This window comes from Poecilia reticulata, linkage group LG1 (genome assembly GCF_000633615.1).
Source record: "Poecilia reticulata strain Guanapo linkage group LG1, Guppy_female_1.0+MT, whole genome shotgun sequence".
Taxonomy (NCBI): domain Eukaryota; kingdom Metazoa; phylum Chordata; class Actinopteri; order Cyprinodontiformes; family Poeciliidae; genus Poecilia; species Poecilia reticulata.
Window position 1 is genome coordinate 4,531,050 of NC_024331.1, and position 17,404 is coordinate 4,548,453.

Genomic DNA, 17,404 nt, shown 5'->3' on the forward strand with positions numbered 1-17,404 from the left:
TATTTTTTTTGCTTCAAGAAAATGATAACAATCTTGCAATTAGTCATACATTTATATGTACTTTAAAATCTCTTTGACAATCGGGCCGAACTGGTTTCGACCAGTCCGGTTCTGAGACTTCGGTAAAAACTTCATTTTCCTAGAGTGTTAAAAAAAAGAAAGAAATCTGCCCCATTAATACTGACAGAAGCAATGTGTTCTGACTGTGTGGCAGTCATCCAAATGTCATCTGCTCACCCACTCATATTTAAAAAAAAAAAAAAGAAAAATGCAGACAGCTGAATCACCAAAACACATTATAGCTGTAGCATTAATTTTTATTTATTTTTATTCACTCAGCTGCTAATAATTTAGAAAATATTGGATTTCAGAGAAGAAATGAAAAAAGAATTGGACGGAATGAGCAAACCAAACACGAATGTGAAGGTTTCCTCCGTACTCGCATCCCGTATTAAATGGACGTAATCTGGGCTCCGGCATGCTGTGGGGAGAAGGTGAGGATGAAAAGAGGAAAGCAATAGACCAAATGGATTCCACTGAATCCACTGACAGCTGATGAGAAACATGCAGCCATCTACTCAAACCCCCACTCTATGTAAATCTAGCTTATGTTCTCTCTCCTTCAAAGCCCACACTCTAATGTTTTCTTCTTCTTACAGACCCTCCGTCTGCTGACATGTGAGCACAGACTGTATGTTTGCGCGGCAGCAGGCGTCTTTTTCTCCTACAGCCTCGCCTTGCTATCTGCTGTAGCGGCTGGCAGTCGGCTGTAAGACCAGACCGGGTGACGTTTTTAATGTCGGCTAACTCTATGGAGAGTAAATCAAATCATTTCTGGTCAGTTTTCATACTTGGCACGGTGGTCAGGATGGTTGGTGATGTTACGGAGGTTGATCGGATGGTCGGAGGGTGGTCGAACAGAATTCAAGTCAAATCAAATAGTTAAAGTACTGCGTTAAACAGTTATATCTTTGACTTCTATTCATATGTTTGACAAGTTCATAAGTAGCACTGGTTAGCATCACAGTACACACAGAAGAAAAGAACCTTAAAGGGGCGGTATAATGTAAAATCGACACCGTATTATAATGTTTTTCCCTCATCAAAAGCAGACCTGGAATGTTACTTTGATTCTTTCATGCATGTTTGAGAAATCCTGTAATCTCCTGTGGCAACCATCTGGTTGTACAAAACACCTGAATGACACATCATTTTTCATAACAACTGAAGGTAACATAGATACTTGATTGTGCTATAAAATGGGTTCCACAAAAATGCAACAAATCTGATCTTATATTAAAGAATTGTGTGAACTAGTATTATTGTTAAAAGATAAAGGAAAATTGACAATAAAAAAACCAAAAACAAAACGGCCCCCATAAGCCCTCCTACTCTGATCCACAACAAAGTGCAAGAAAAATATTTCTTGAATTAACATAAATGTATTATTGCGTTTGCAGTTTTTCTCTTTTCTCTTATTTCTGCATCTGCCAGTCCAGGCGTCTATGGTCCTGTCCAGTAATGCACCGCTTTCCCTTCCTCTCTCTTTCCATTTCCCCAAAACAAAATAGCCTAAAGCTCACCGTTGGGCATTGCCGTGGATCAAAAGTTCATTTTGACACATTTGTTCTTGTCTGAATTCGAGCCAGATTTTTTTCCCTCCCTTCCTCAGATAAGAGGGGAAAAAAAGGACGTGTGTTAATACGCTTCTGTCACCTTTGCTAAATCCCATTTATAGCTATTTCACTTTACACAGTAATAAAAATAAAAAATAAATTTAAAAAACTCCCAAAAACTGTTGAATACGTCAACGCTGACATTAATTTCTCGTGACATTCATAACAGGTATTGGAAACAAGTCAACTCACAGAAATCAAAAGAAGTTAGTCTGTTATTTAGACGGTACACTGAATTGAACATTTGAATACACTTTCTGAAATGTAACTAATGCATTTCACAGATTTTAGTTTGACCCATTCGTCCAAAAAACAGCTTTGAATTGAAGTTTCTGAGGACTTTCTTTATGAGCTTTGATTATCAGTTCATACAGGAAGTGATGTGGATACACCTCAGGTGACTCACTGGTCAACTCTAGCAGTTCTATTTTATTTTCTGAAACCGGCTGAGAGCTTCCTCCTCTGTGTGCGTTTGACCACTTTACTATCTTGCTGAAATATCAAAAGAAAGAAAAAAGAAAAATTTGATCTTTAGAGTTTCATTATGGATGTTCTGATAAAACTATTCCTTCTTTTTTTTCCTTCAGTCATGTTCCATATGTTCAAAGATAACCCAACAAAATGATGCAGTGACCTGCTGACATCACCGTTGCCATGGTGTTTTCAGAATGATGTGTAGTGCCGTTTCTCCTCCACACATAATGTGTAGTGATTTTAAAAGTTAAAGTATAATTTGAGCAAATATATTCTTGATAGGCTTTATGGACAATTTAACTTTAAACTTTCCACATGCTTTTTCTTCTTCAGTGGAGTTTCGAATGAGCGTATTTCTCATCAACTTTTCAACTCCATTACAAATGTGTGCAAGACTTTAATATTCTACTAATGTCAAAAACACACTTGCAATTGCTGTATTTCAGTGAAGAAGTTTATTGACTCAGAAAGTTGCTGAAAACCGTCCGACCAACTACTTCCTGTCGTCTTTTTCCTTTCGTTGATCACATGACTTGTGTGATGCGAAAAAAAAGTGTTTCGTTGGGAGTTTTGCGAAATACACAAATTTTGATACGACAAAAAAAGCCACCTCATCTCAGCACCAAAGCGTTTTTATAAAAATAAAAATGTAGTTTTTATTTTCAAAAGTGCTGTGTTTCCATTAGGTGCATTTGTTTTCAAAATGTTATATGGTCAGTAGAAATGCAGTTATTTTTGTAATAGGATGAATAACTTATACTTATTCTAATTCCAGGTCTTAGGTCTTGGAAAGCTCTTCTGATTGTTTTATTATTTTTAACTCATTTATCACAAGTTTTGCAAGGAACAGATGCTCTTTGATGATTTACGGTGAATTAATCTTGTGTTTTTTTYATTCTGGATTATGTTTCTGACGTTGCTCACTGCCATCAGTAGGTTTTGAAAAAGCAAGTTTACAAAGGTTATGACATTGTTCTATATTTTTACCTATCACAATATGCTTCTCTTCTCACCGCATGTGTACTACCACTTTATTACACATAACATAGTTCACAGACGGTTTGTTTATTTGTGTGGATTACTTGTGTTGTTAACATTTGGTGTGAATTTCATGTCAGTAGCTCAATTACAAACATATTTACTGAGGACAAACATTGACCTCTCTGAGGCTTATTTCCACAGCTGTATTTAGTGTGGATAATGATCAGGTGTGAGCTCCTAAAAACACATACATTTGTTTTTTTCAGTTTTCCTTTTTGGTTTCCAATAAATGTCCAAACTGCCATGCTCCTCCTTCTACTCTTCTTCTAGCATTTATATGTATCCCTTTACTTAAGGGATATGCCATAATTCGAGATCACACATTTTCATTCTCAAAACCTTTAATACTTTTGCTTACAGGAAACAAACACACCCAGTACAACACTTTCATTTGATTGGGTCAGAGGTTACCAAGCGAAGGTGCATTTTTGTTCCAGAAGCAAGCAGAAAATGTTTCGTAAGCGAGCAAAGAGTTTTGCAAGTGGAGACAAGTTCTGAGCGCGAGGAGAAACAATACAAGTTTTGAGAAGAAAGACATGAAGTCCTGATTTCAAAATGAAAATTTAAGAACAAGTATTAAGTTTTGAGAACAAAAGACATAAAATCCTGCTTTCAGACTGAAAATGTGTGCTCTCAGATTATGGAAAAAAAAAATTCCCCCATATTTAGGCCCTTCTCCACATGTTCTCAGGTCCGCTATCCTATTGACATCACAGTCGGCCATCTTCCTTAACATTCAATCTAACTTGCTTTTCTTCTTTATTTTCTGTCTCCCTCGTGTGACCCCCCCCATCTTCTAACCTTTGCTTAACGCCAAAGGCCTCGCAAGCCGATGGAGATAAAAATACTCATCTTGGTTCCTTCTACTTAATGTCTCTCCAGCTCTTGCACCAGCTCCATCCTCGATAACTCACAGGTTATGAAAGCCGATGGTGACCTGCATTAATGTGCTGTGACATTTAAGTTGCCTGAGTACATTTCACTCTAGTTTCCCATGCCTCCTCGCATGTTCTTGTATTACGTTGACTGTTGATCGACTCATCCCTTTACACTTAACCACACACGTTTGATATTTTTGATTTAAGAACCGCTTAATGAAGATTTTCTTCCGTTTATTCTTTTGATACGCGACACAATGTACAGGATGAATTAAGGTTGTTTTCTTTGCTGCGTTCAAAGCTACAGAAGTGTCAGGCTAATATAATCATAATGTTGATTTTAATAGCTTTAATGCACTTGAGTGAAGTTCACAACTGTTCGTAACCATGAAATGCAAGTACTGGATAGAGGCTAAACATTGGCAGATGCCCGAGACTGGCTCACTTCTGTTGATTACTGTACAATCCGAAGCTGGGATGGGAAATCTGTTTTCTTTTTATTTAGCAAAGCTGTTGAGTCGAGAAAGCCTTCGAATGTTTGTTCCAAGATCACATCTTTTAAGAAAGTTATACTTTCACAAAAATGTAGAAAGCACGTTGTGGTATATTAACTGTAAAACAATCAAAATGGTGATACGAAAACATTTTGTTTGACAGATTTACTTTGATATCCAGTACAGATTGTGTCGTAATGTTCGGAGTCCAAGAAAACCCTCTGAAAACCGATTTCAATTTGTTAGTGGCGCATTTTGCTTTAGGCAGGTTTTAAAAGTTTCCATTAAGTTTCCATTGTAAGTTTCCATTTACGTCAAATTGATTTGGAAATTTTTTTTAATTACAATCAGGTGCTGCAAATCAATTTAAGGGTTGCAGATGGCTTCACTTTAGACACTACGGAGCTAGAGAGCGTCTCTGGCAGAGGAAACGTTTCAGCTCGTTTTCCCAGACCTGCTACCTCTACGACTGGGATTGTATGGATGGAAGATTTGTATAAATCTGGTATAAAATATCACATATTAAGAGTATCAACATGGTGTTAACTATGTCGTAATAATTAAAACAGGTATAGTAAATACTAACATTTAAGCTGTATTGAAATTCTGTTGAATAATGCTAGCTAATTTTATTTGCTCAGATTGCTCAGTTCTGGTGTTTGTTTTCAAATTAATATAAAAGACTCTTTTTATCGTTAACATTACTGCATTGTTTTTGCAGCATTTGTTACCAAACAACCTGCTACAAGCTGTGAATATTTTCCATGTTTGTGCAAAACTCTTCCATTACTGTAAACAGATGCTTCCCTCCCACCTTCCTTATAATCTATGAACTTTTTTTTTCTTCCAGTTTGAATGTCAAATCTAAGCAAGTGAGTGAATAAATAATAAATGACCTCACTTGTCAACAATCATGAACTATTCCCGCTGTGAACTATTCTCAAAGCTGAAGCTGGTCCACACCGTCTTCCTGGCACCACGCAGAGACATTCGCTGCATACTTAATGAGATGAATCTCAGTTTTAAACTGGAATGGAAATCAGCCATAAACAGGGACGGGTGACACGGACGTAGAAAGTTATCATGATATTTTGTAGTACTATCACAGTAATGATAAAAACGTAACAAATACGCTTTTTTAAGGACACCAGTCATATAAATAAGTGTGATCTGTATCACTAAGCTGCGCACAAGTCACTGCATTTAATCATATGTTCAAATGTGTTGATATCCGATGATACTGTCATGGAACAAATAGTAGAAAATGATAAAACTAACAATCGCGACAATGCAAACTGTTTTGGGTTTTTTAACACATAGTTAATTGAAATTTATTGATAAATCAGAGACATTTGTCACGATAAATGATAAACAATACGATAAATGTCCACCCAAAGCTATAGGTACTTAGGAATATTGAGCCAGAGATTTTCTACAAATATGTATAATTAATCAGTACTCCCTGTTTAACTTGGTTTTCCTTTTGAGTTTCTTTTCTGTAAATATGTAAAAATAAAGCAAAACAATAAAAAACCTACTTACATTTTCTTCTCTCTCTCTTTTCTCTCGTTTTTGTCCAGGGGAAGTGTTGCTACCGATGCTCCTTGGACACAGGAACCGGATCAAATTGGACATAGACCTCTAGATACTCTTGAAAGAAAAAGAAAATAACATTTTTTTGGGAGGGGTAAAATATTACCCAGCATTCAGAGTCTAAAAGAGTTTCACTTTACCAAAGAAGTTAGAAGACTGTAACCAGGAGGCGGTGTTCTCGAGCGGACAGGACGTCTCCACCTCTGCATGTTTTGAATTAACTGCAGCTCAAGTAGAGGTGAGTCTCTCCGTTCGTACATTTAGTTCCAATATGAGAATCTGTCATTTCAACCAGCTAGCAGACATGGAGTCTGTTGCTCAGTCTTGTTCTTAACGAAGCTTGACGKGTCACCATGTTTCTGGTGAAGGATCCTGCACTAAATCTTTTTCCTCCCCTCAGCAAGATCAACTGACAGCATTCAGCGGCGCTCCACCGTGAAATAGAATACAATAAGCACAATAACACTTTTTTTGCGTCTTGGGGGTTCTGACCAGTCCTGGCCCAACTTGTGTAGCTGATGAAGCAAGGCAACTGTTGCCAGTGGCGCCTTGAAGAAGAAAATGTTCTGCAGGAACTTTTCTGACCAAGTCAGCTCCCTGGAAGTGGATCTGTGTGTTCATGACTTCATGTCATGGTGACGTTGAAAACATTGCAATGGAAGATGATGAAATCTGTTGCCATCTAGGAAAGACAAATATATTTCTGAGCAGCTTATGAGCTGTACCTGTTTGGTTTCAGCAGGACAACCTCCTCGTCCTCTGATCTCTGGTTTTGGTGAGATGCAAAAACTGATACATTTTTAATGGATTGAATGTTGTTTTGTTTGAGTCTGTTGGCTATTTTTAATAGTAAGGAGAAATTTGAAAATACGGTTAAATACAGTTACTGAGTTCAGGTTAAATCACACTTCTTTAAGTGGCGTCTAAAATAAGAATATTTCAAATGGGAACGTTTTCCAAGAACGATGTTTGTGTTTGTGGCTCTATGGATGTTGTTATACAGTTGCCTAAAAGAAAGAAGTAATAAATAGTTTTTAATATCGTTATCACAATAATACTACAAAACAAAATTCTAAGTCCATGTTGCTATGTCTTGGATCAATCAATTAAAAAATAATCAAATTTGAGTTAGAATGAAAGTAGTGAACGAATGTCACCACTTAAATACAAACAGACTATCGACTGAACCAATCACACACGTTATTATATTCTTGTGCCTTTTGGCTTTCTGTATTTTTTCTAAATCATTGTTTTAGACTGTGAGTGTGTGTGAGCTGTGTTTATTGGGTAGATTTTTGCATCCATTAACAAATACTAAAGATGGCAATTCATCATTTATATCCGACCCGCTGCTTCAGTTAAGTCATACTTAAAATAAAACAATGTTCTGTTCCTAGCTTTTGGTAAACATGTTTGGACTGTGATTAGCATATGGCCAAACAATGAAACCCCAGGATGCTAAGCTAATCTGTTTCATCATCTCTTCATCCAGAGTCTGCCTCTCCATTCTGCCTGTTCCGAGTGCCAGGTTCCCCTATTGCTTCTCAAACACAGTGGGAAGCTGTGAGCCGTTGCCAAGCCCTCCCCATGCAGACCTCCCATGAAATTACTCGTCCTAGGCCATATTTCGTCAAAGACTCGACTCGCTTGCGGGCAAACTCCACCCCGTCCCGCATTACCTGAGAGTTTCCCTCCTTCCATCCCTTCTGACAAGACCAAGTCAGACCATAGGCCGTCTTAGTTCAGTCGCCCGGCAATCAGCCGCTGTGTCAGGAGAACTCTACCGCAATGTGGAACACCAGCCGCGCGCCAGCGGTAATGTAGTGAGGAAGAGCCATGTGCATTAGCCATGCTAATCTCATTAGTGGGGAGGCCATGATTGAATCCTGCAAAGAATCTTGCCACCGCTGCCAGGAAAGACAAGGGGCTTGTATATTATTAAAGGGTTGACACTGTTGTGGAGGGAGAGGGAAGGGAGGGGGAAAGAAAAGAAGGAAAAACGTTACGAGAAAAAATCAGAGTGGAAGATGGAGTAACTATGGATGTGGAAGCACAAGTAGAAAAGCGTCAGGGGAGATGGAAGAGTTGGTTTTAGTGTGTGCTGAAGAAGATCACTTTTGAAATGCCAGGAATGAAAAGACTCTAATATAGGGGTGTCCAAAGTCTGTCCTCGAGGGCCGGCATCCTGCATGTTTTAGTTCTCTCCCTGGTTTAGCACGCCTGCATCAAATGATGGCTCATTAGAGGTCTAAGCATCACATTGACTTGCTGAGGAGGTTGTTACAACCACTAGGGAGAGAACTAAAACACGCAGGATGCCGACCCTACAGGACCGACTTTGGACACCCTTGCTCTAATAGATCGACTAGTCTATTAGAGAATAGACTAGTCAATCTTAGAGACTTTGATATTAGCAGTTTTGGCTCATTAACAAATTAATTTTACTTTAAAAATTGGCAATATATCATACATTTTCTCAAATTAGTCAGTTGTAATGCTGCTAACAATGCCATAAACTATGTTACTAACAAAATGGACATGATTAATTTTATTTTTAAATGGCAGTATGATGTATTTTCCAGCCATACAGAGCCATTTTATTGCACAATCAAGTAACTATGTTAATGCCGGCTGTTATAAAAATGCTACATATATCAAACTTAATAGAAATTTGACTTCAAAATTGAGCCTCTGTCTCTTTAAGAAGCTCCTGTTCTTTCTGAAACTGCCTTCAGGAAAGTCATCACAACATGGCTCCTCTATTAACACTTTAACAGCCGCAGATGTGCTGTTCCACCAGGTGTTTGCTAATGGCTGCTGGCTAGTCTGAAGGAGCTGAGTGGCACCTTGGAAACCGGACCTCAAAGGAGGAGCTTCATCCTCGGAGGCGGGGCTAGGTCTACCCGGGTATTTGCCATGGGAGATTAAAGTATTTACCGCTGCACCATTGCAGTGCCCACAAATTTAAATTATTTTGTCAAAAAAAGAAGAATAAGAGGACAGAATTTATAAATCTACTTTAAGATTGTAGCGAATGCCTAGTGCTTCATCTGACCCTAAGTGATCAGAAAAATAAACAGGTCAGAATCACTATGACCTTTCTCTGGCATCCCATGAGAGCATACATACAAGAGTTTTTCTTTACAGCAAAGCAGAAACACATGGCTCCTTTGTACAGAGCTTTGGCCCCACAAACTAAAAGCTAACCTTCTCTCCTCATCAACATTTCATCCACATCTCTGTTCTTCCTGGGGGTTTTTTCTACCCTTGCTCCAGCTTTCATTTTACTGTCCTTTGATGTCTCCACTCTGTCCACATTCAACAGGTTTCTGTTTCGTCTGCTTCCTTCAGAGGAGCAGTTTCATCGCATTTGACGTAGATGTAGTCGTTTATAACCCACAAGGTTTTAGATGATCCAATTATCCAATTATAGTCGTTGCTCATAGCGTGTGATTTATTGGTGCGTAAACAACAAGTTTGCTTGTTTAAGGGATTCAGTGTCAACTTGCTTGGTGTTTTCAGTGTTTGTGGATCTCCTTAAATTCTAAGTCAATTATATGACAAGAAATTATACCTCCTAAATGATGCTTCCCATTATTTATCTGCTGTTTATCATTGCTGTTAAAGAAGAAATATTATCTACAAAATGGATGCGTTCTCAACTTACAATACATGCCAGGTTATAGAAGCTAAAGCTGGTTGTTACTTGAAAAATGTCCAGTATCATGGCTTTTAAATGTCTTGAGTTTTTGTACTTTTGGTTTGATGAGTATTGGCTTGTTGATGTGGTTGAGAAATGTGATGTACTCCATCCTGAGACGGTGGAACGCCAAGAATCTGACCCTTTCTGCCCCAATACACACACACACACACACACGCATGCACGCACACACACACACACACACACACTGTACAATACACACACACTATTAACAGATGTTGGTTGTCTATATTTGTAATTCTTAGAACACATTCATAAGCATGTGAACATCGACAGCCGTTCTATGATTTGCGAATTTTAAAATCTCAGTTTTGCCATCAAACCATGACGAATTTGATCAATTTCAGAATATTTCTTTTCTCTTTTCTCTTGTTAAAAAAATCCCCATCTCTATCTTTGTATATTTTTTACAGCAGGTTATCCCCACATCCCTCCATTATCACTTCTCTTGCCCCTTCCTCTCTTTGAGCATGTCCACTTGTATGTTTATTTGGCTTATCGATGTTGTCAGAGCCAACACTCAAAATTGCTTTCATGCCAGAATCATGACACAGCAGCCAGTAAAATAGTCCCAGTAGGCCGGAGCCGCAGCACTAAACAAGCCTCCATCTAATCTCTTTAATGCCTCCTCGTGTCACAAAGCATATATTTACTCACAGAGTTTGTTTCTTCCACAGTCACCACAGCACTTTTTCTTTTAATTTAACTTATTTGACATAAATATTTTTTCCTGTGTCCAGGGTTCTCCCTCCTCTTTTTTTCACCTGCATCTTGACTTCATCTCCTTTTTCAAAGGAGTTCCAGTCTGCAGTTTTTTTTTTTTTTTTTGATTAGTTTTGATGTTGCCTTTTGCTTTGTCATTTTTTGGAGCCCTATCTGCTTGACTTGACTTTTTTTTTTTTTTTACAATTTTTGTTAAATTTCTGTGTCCATGTGATGGTCCACTGGCCCATTCACCCAAATCCCATGATAACAATAAATAGATTATACTTATATGTACGTAGATTTTAGTCATGTAGCACTTTTACCTTTTAAAAATCAAAAAGGGCTTCACACTGAGACAAAAATAAAATAAACATGATTTAAATTAAACATTGAACAAAAAATGTCATGCAGATAATTAAAAGCAAACTCAATGATAAAACTTTAGAATTAAATTTCTCCTTTTACATTTTTATGTTTGTAATATTATTTTTCTTTTTATTACAGGGTCGATCTTCTCACGTTACACTATTTTTTTGCTCTTTCTATTTTTTACCATTTCTACTTACACAACTGCTTGTACGGTTAGTCTTTAATTTTAAAAAGCATTCAAATTTTCTCTTTCTCTTCTGACCTGATATATGTATTTTCTATCATTTACCTTTTTTACTCTGGCTGGTTGGTGATTCATTCATTCATTCATTCATTCAGCCGCATATCAGCATAATGACTCGAAAAGTGCTCTGATTTCCTCTAATTATTTTCCTTTATTCCAGCCTGATTCGTCAAATAACTTCTTCCCTCACATCAGGTTGTCATCATTGAACACATTATTGTGCTCCATATTCTCCTTTCTTTTCTGTTCTGTTCAACTTTTGATAAAAAGTCTTATACTCAGTTTCATTCCAGTTCTCGTTGCAAATTGAAAAATTGATCAGAGTTAATGCGCAACATTGTGTTGCAGTGTTTAATAAAAGAATTAGCTTCGTAAAAGTTACTTATGGCAGGACAGTTAAACTTAAAATCAGTTAAAATGATAATCTGTAATCGATGTGTGTAATTACAATGATATTTTGTGGAAGCAGATTTTCTGTTGAAACGGTCGTGTCGGCTGTTTGTTTTTGAAGATCCACCCTAGCGTAACACGTCAGTGCAGTCAGTGTTTAAAAGACGGAAAGTAGAAAGAACAGAAGTGGCCTTGACAAGGTTTGGGTTTAAATGAGGAGAGCTCCGGAAACAAACGTGCAAAAACTGGCAACTTTTTCTTAATGACAAGGAAAGTGAAAGTGTTGCAAGTAAAAAGAGTCCCCCCCCCCCACCCCTTGCATTTGATATTTTATATTTTGTGTTTTCTCCATTAGTTCATTCTTAAGGTTCTCTGAACACTTATTTGAACAAAATACATTATGTGTCACTTTATAGCACAATCAAGTATGAATGGCTCCACTGGAGATTCAATGATTTCTCAAACATACACAAAAGTATGAAGCAACACTCCATGTATGTTAGTGATGAGGGATTTACATTGTTATATGATACAAAGGTCAAAAGACGATTTTACATAATATCCTCCCTTTAAAAAATGAAAACACAGCTGTCCTTATTAACACAACTGGAACAAAGCAGATTATAATTGGCCATAATACAAACAGCACTGCACAGTCTGAAAACGTCTTATTTTCTTCAAGCCTTTTTTTTTAAAGATTTTTTTGGCTCTAGTGGCCTTTATTTGATAGTTAATTGACAGAAAAGTGGTTAATGAGAGAAGGGGGAAGACATGCAGCAAAGGACGCCAAAGCCAGGAATCGAACCAGCGACGGCCACGTCAAGGACTAAGGCCTCCATATGTGGGTTGTGCTTAACCTCTGCACCACCACAGCACATCCCTTTTTCAAACCTTTTGAGTGTTTTCATGCTGGTCAGATATTTACTAAAATTATAGTTCAGGGTATGAAATTATTTTTGTTCAAGTCACACACATTTTTTTAACATAAATTACAAAATTACACACTAATTTTCACTGACCATGATGCACTTGCCACTCTCTGTTTAAACCCACAGACATCTCACAATTTATTTTTTAAGCTGTGACCAAGTAAAAGCACTCCGAAAAGAAAGACATGAAACAAGACCATTCAGTGATTTTTATGTCTATAAAAGCCTGGCCGAGTACATTTTTAACTCCTTTTAGCTGGAATTCCAAAACGGAGAAGAAAAAAAAAACAACTTGAGCATTTTATCATTAATTTTAAGTTATTTTGGATTTCGTTCATGATGAATATTTCTCTTTTTAGTTACTTTTCACTCTTGATTTCTGGCTCTCAGCTCTCATGTCACAGATTTGTTGGCTTTACACCAACAATAAAAGCCTTTATGCTGTGCTGAATTCCCCCGGGAAAACGTCTGAAGGCTGCTTATGGAGCTGCACAGCGCTTATGAACTTGTTTATACGCTTTAGCGGCACTTCAGGCTAAAATGTTGCATCTGCAACTCGTTAGATCGCTTGAATCTCGACAGCAAAGTTATTTAAATAAACCAGACGGTTTGGCATGTGAGACAGAAAGACAGAACCAAAACCATTTCAGGTTTAGAATTTTAAAGGTCAAAATGAATGTTTGAATTTGCATGTCAGCTAAGAGGTGACAAAAAGACATTTTAACCAATCAGTTCCTTGCGTTGTTCATATAAGTCACATGTGTCAAAGTCGAGGTCTGGGGGCCAAATCTGGCCCACCGTAGCTTTTTATGTGGCCCTCTAGACTTCAAATGACATCAATGAGTCTCTCCAGTTGTTCACAAATCTGCAAAATTTACACAAAATAATCAGCTTCCCACATTTTCTCTGATTTTACTGCAAGTTTTTCTCAAAATTGGTCAAAAACATTGAGTTTAAAATCACATTTGACATCATACATTAGCGTAAATATTGTAAACGTTCCTTGCAAATATTTATAAATTAGCGCCACAAAATCTGTGACTTGATTGCAATAAAAACGAAAAGAAAAAAAAAAAGAAAGGAAAAAAACGATCAAAATCACGCTGGTGATTTTGATAGTAGTAGTAGGGACAACTACTTATTCATATTTTGACAGTATAATGGGTTTTATCAATACTTTCTCGCACAACCGGACCTTTGAGAACATTCTGATTTTTGATGTGGCCCAAAATGAACCTGAGTTTGAGACCTCTGATATAAGTAACATAAGTAGCTATCACTCAAATGGATTAATAGGCATTTGACCTTATTGCTAACAATCATGCTATTCATTTTGAGATGCGGTAAACTCAAAACGACATCAAATTACCTGCAATCCCATAGTTACTATTAAAATATTTCTTTTCTTTGATGTAATTTGAGCTGTTTGTTTATGGAACCAACACCATTTTGAATAAAATTTTACTGGTTCATTTTGGGGAATAAGTCTACAGCCTCCTTGTTGCTGATTTCTCCAAGAAACTAAATATCCGCATGGCTGAAGCCAACATCGTAGGAAAAAAAGACAAAAAACTTGTGGAACAAAAAAGGGATGAAAGGGTAAACATTTCTGAAGTTGCTCGGACAGAGGCAGGGAGAGAGGGATGAGGGACGGAGAGGTGTCCAGTAAATTGGTAAGGAAGATCAACCAACCAGATCTAATATGTTGTTTGAGTCTGGAGGCTCACCCGGCACAGCCTATCTCGTCTGAACACTGGATTACTGTGGTGTGTGTGGGAATGTGGCCCCGCGTGGACAAGCTGTCAGACTGACACGACACACAGAAACGGCAGCAAAAAGTAATTCATTTGGGATCTTCATACATTTCCCGTCTCCCTCTGTGTTTTTTTTTTTTACCCAAACAATCAATGAAAAGATTAAATTCTTTGTGCAATCTGAATTTACATCTGATGTGAACGTGGTTGTTTTCTTCCTTCGACTCTGCCATGATGAAGAAAAGAAAATCTGATTTTAAATGGCGCAGCAGGCAGTACGCAATTCATGTGAGCTGTTATTTATTTTCAGGTTTTTCTGGCGTCAGTGGAGCTTATTTGCAGATCGGACAGAAAATTGGAAGAGAATGAAGGGGGGGAGGACGTGCAGGAAATATTTTACATTTTGCTTTCTTTATTGATCAGTTGTGCATCTGGTTGGCCAAATGTTATTGTGTGTACTTGTGCCAATAGAGGGTTTAAAAGAAACTAAGATGACAAAATAACTTAAGTGGGGCTCATATGTAGTTAGCCAACATGAGTAGAGAATCCATAAGTTACACTCAAGTAAGAATAGCACTACTTCAACATATTTTTGCTCAAGTAATGGTGCGTTCACACCAAACGTGTTACACGCATCAAAAATGTGTCTGCTTCAAGTTTGAAGCCTGGTGCTCAAAACGTGTTTGGTTTGAACGCACCGTGTAAGTAAAAAGTAGCCATCCAAGAAAGGACTAAAGTAAGACTAAAACAGTATTTGGTAAAAAAAAAAAAAAAAAAAAAGAAAAAAAAAATATATTCAAGTACTGAGTAACTGATCAAGCTTATAATGGTTTAATGTTTAAAAATTACATCATCAGATGGAGCAAAATGTAAAGTTAAGTGGAAATTTTGATATTTTTCAGATCAAAATGACAATATTTCATTTAAGTAACAAAAAATAACAAAGTCAGGCAAAAGGAAATGTTTCAAAATCAGTTTATTTCAATAAAAAACTGATGAAACTTTAACAAAAACTGCAGGTGTGTGTCTGAGTTTGGTGACTTTTTGGTTAAAACATGTTTGTTGTTCATTCAGTGGGTTGAGAATCCAGAAATTTTAATCAAGAGTAGAAATACTTCAGAATAAAATTACACAAGTAAAAGTAAAATGTAGAGTAGTAAAAATACTCCCAAATGTAATTTAAAAAAAAAAAAAAAGTTACTCAAGTAAATGTAACTATTTACAAGCCAACTCCTGTAGTTAGTATCTTGTGTTTGAAATTCCTTCAGCGAACAAATGGTGACGTTGTTTCTAGAGAGTCAAATGGAGAAACAAACAATTCCAAAGTTATCCTAGCAGTTCAGAGGAACAATGTTTTCCAAACCTTTACATCGCCTTTCCAATACCTGTTTATTTACACTGAAGTTTTGAAAATGCATCTTGGGCTACCATAGACCAAGATGCATTTACTCCTATTTTTCTGAGTAAATAGTAAAATCAAACTAATCTCATCTAATCCAGATTCAGCACTATACACCTATTGAATACCTAGTGACTACTCATTGATTTACTCAATTACTTGCATTAGGTCTGATTGGGATGGAACAGCTCATAAATAAGGATAGTTGACAAAAGTGTTTCTTTGCATGTTAGAAATACAGATAAATCAATAAAAATACCCAATAAGTCTGAGGAAATAAAATAGGTTTGAACAATCAAGGATAATTCAAACATATTGGTAGTTTGTATATTTTGCCAATAAAGGTAGAATAATCTCAGCATTGACTGTGCTTGGATAAATTGCTGAGTTTATTTTTAAGTTGGATTTATGTCGGATTCATGCTGATTCATATTTGAGAAAAAAACGGCGTGAAATCCTGATTCTCAACACAGAAACCGAAACTGCAAACACACCTTAACCTTCAAAAAAATGGAAATGGATGTAACAAGGCATCAAGAGAGAGTTATCGCAAATCCACGGGATTAATACAAACCAAGCTCATCCAAAGAGAACAGATACAAATATAATTCAGATACMACAGCAAGCACGGGAAAACGGGCTTCCTTAAATTATACATCACCAACTTTTAATGGATGTCCAATATCTCTCTCCGTTTTCTTCCCCCCTTTCTTGCTCCTTTCTGTTAGATTTCATCAGATGGCTCTTGCCGGTTCTGGTCTCTTGCTTTCAGATTACACTACTCCCCAAAGGCCGAGCCTTGCTTTATCATCCTCTGTGTTTATCGCCTACTCTTGTCTGTTTTCTGCCCTCATGGGGGCCAAAGTCTTTGTCCTTTTATCTCCGTCTCCCGTCTTCTCCTTTTTTCCTGTTTCTTCCAAACTGCCGACACCCACTCAAAAATTGTAAGATTTTGGGGGTTGATGTGTAGCGAGACGCGAAGCATTAGCAGATTTCAGCACTCTGTGCAGTAGGGTACTCTAATTACTGTAGAGCATGCTGCTAATTAGACCAAAAGAAAAAAGAAAAAAACCCAACTCTATTGCTTTTCAAAGTATCTTCTTTCATTGTTGCTGTGTTATTCACTACTGCCAGGTTAGGGTTGCAACTAGCGATTATTTTAGTAATTGATTAATCAATTATTTTGACGAGTAATTGATTAAAAGACTAGCATATTTGGCAGACTTTTTATTGAACTATTTAAGCATTTTCTAGGTAGTATTAGAAACACATTAAAAAATGGAAAAACAAATAACTCAATTCCTTTTTTTAACAAGAATGCATATCGTTATATATTGTAGTTTTGGTTTGATTATTTCTCTGAATATGTTGGGGGTTTTTTCAGCAGATTGCCTYTTTTGAGTCTGCCTACTCCAGTTAACATTTAATCAATTACTAAATTAGTTGACAGTTATTTCAATAGTCGAATAATCACGATTAATCACAATTAATCCAGTTAATCCCACTAATTGCTTATGGCAGGCACTATAAAAGTTGTAGCCTAGGCGTAGGGATTATGCACTTCARACTGCATCACATCATATAAATCTGAAAAATATGATCCAGGTTTTAAATATATTATTCAGTAGTGTTAGAAAAACACAATAAAAATCAGTGCTATGTTTAACCAACTTATGTTTAACAACAGAGTAAAAAGCCAAATTCTGACTATATTTCCTCAGCAGAGCCTGTGTTCAT

At 37.0% G+C, this 17,404-nt stretch overlaps 1 protein-coding gene across 3 annotated transcripts in view; it reads left to right on the forward strand.

Annotated features, from left to right (window-relative positions):
* The window catches only part of elfn2a (extracellular leucine-rich repeat and fibronectin type III domain containing 2a), a 201,963-nt gene that overhangs the window by 65,995 nt on the left and 118,564 nt on the right, over positions 1 to 17,404 (forward strand). For all 3 annotated transcript variants that reach the window (XM_008435591.2, XM_017306845.1, XM_008435518.2), the window contains exon 2: positions 6,144 to 6,394. The gene's annotated coding sequence lies outside the window, so the exon portion shown is untranslated. The remainder of the gene's footprint in view (positions 1 to 6,143; positions 6,395 to 17,404) is intronic.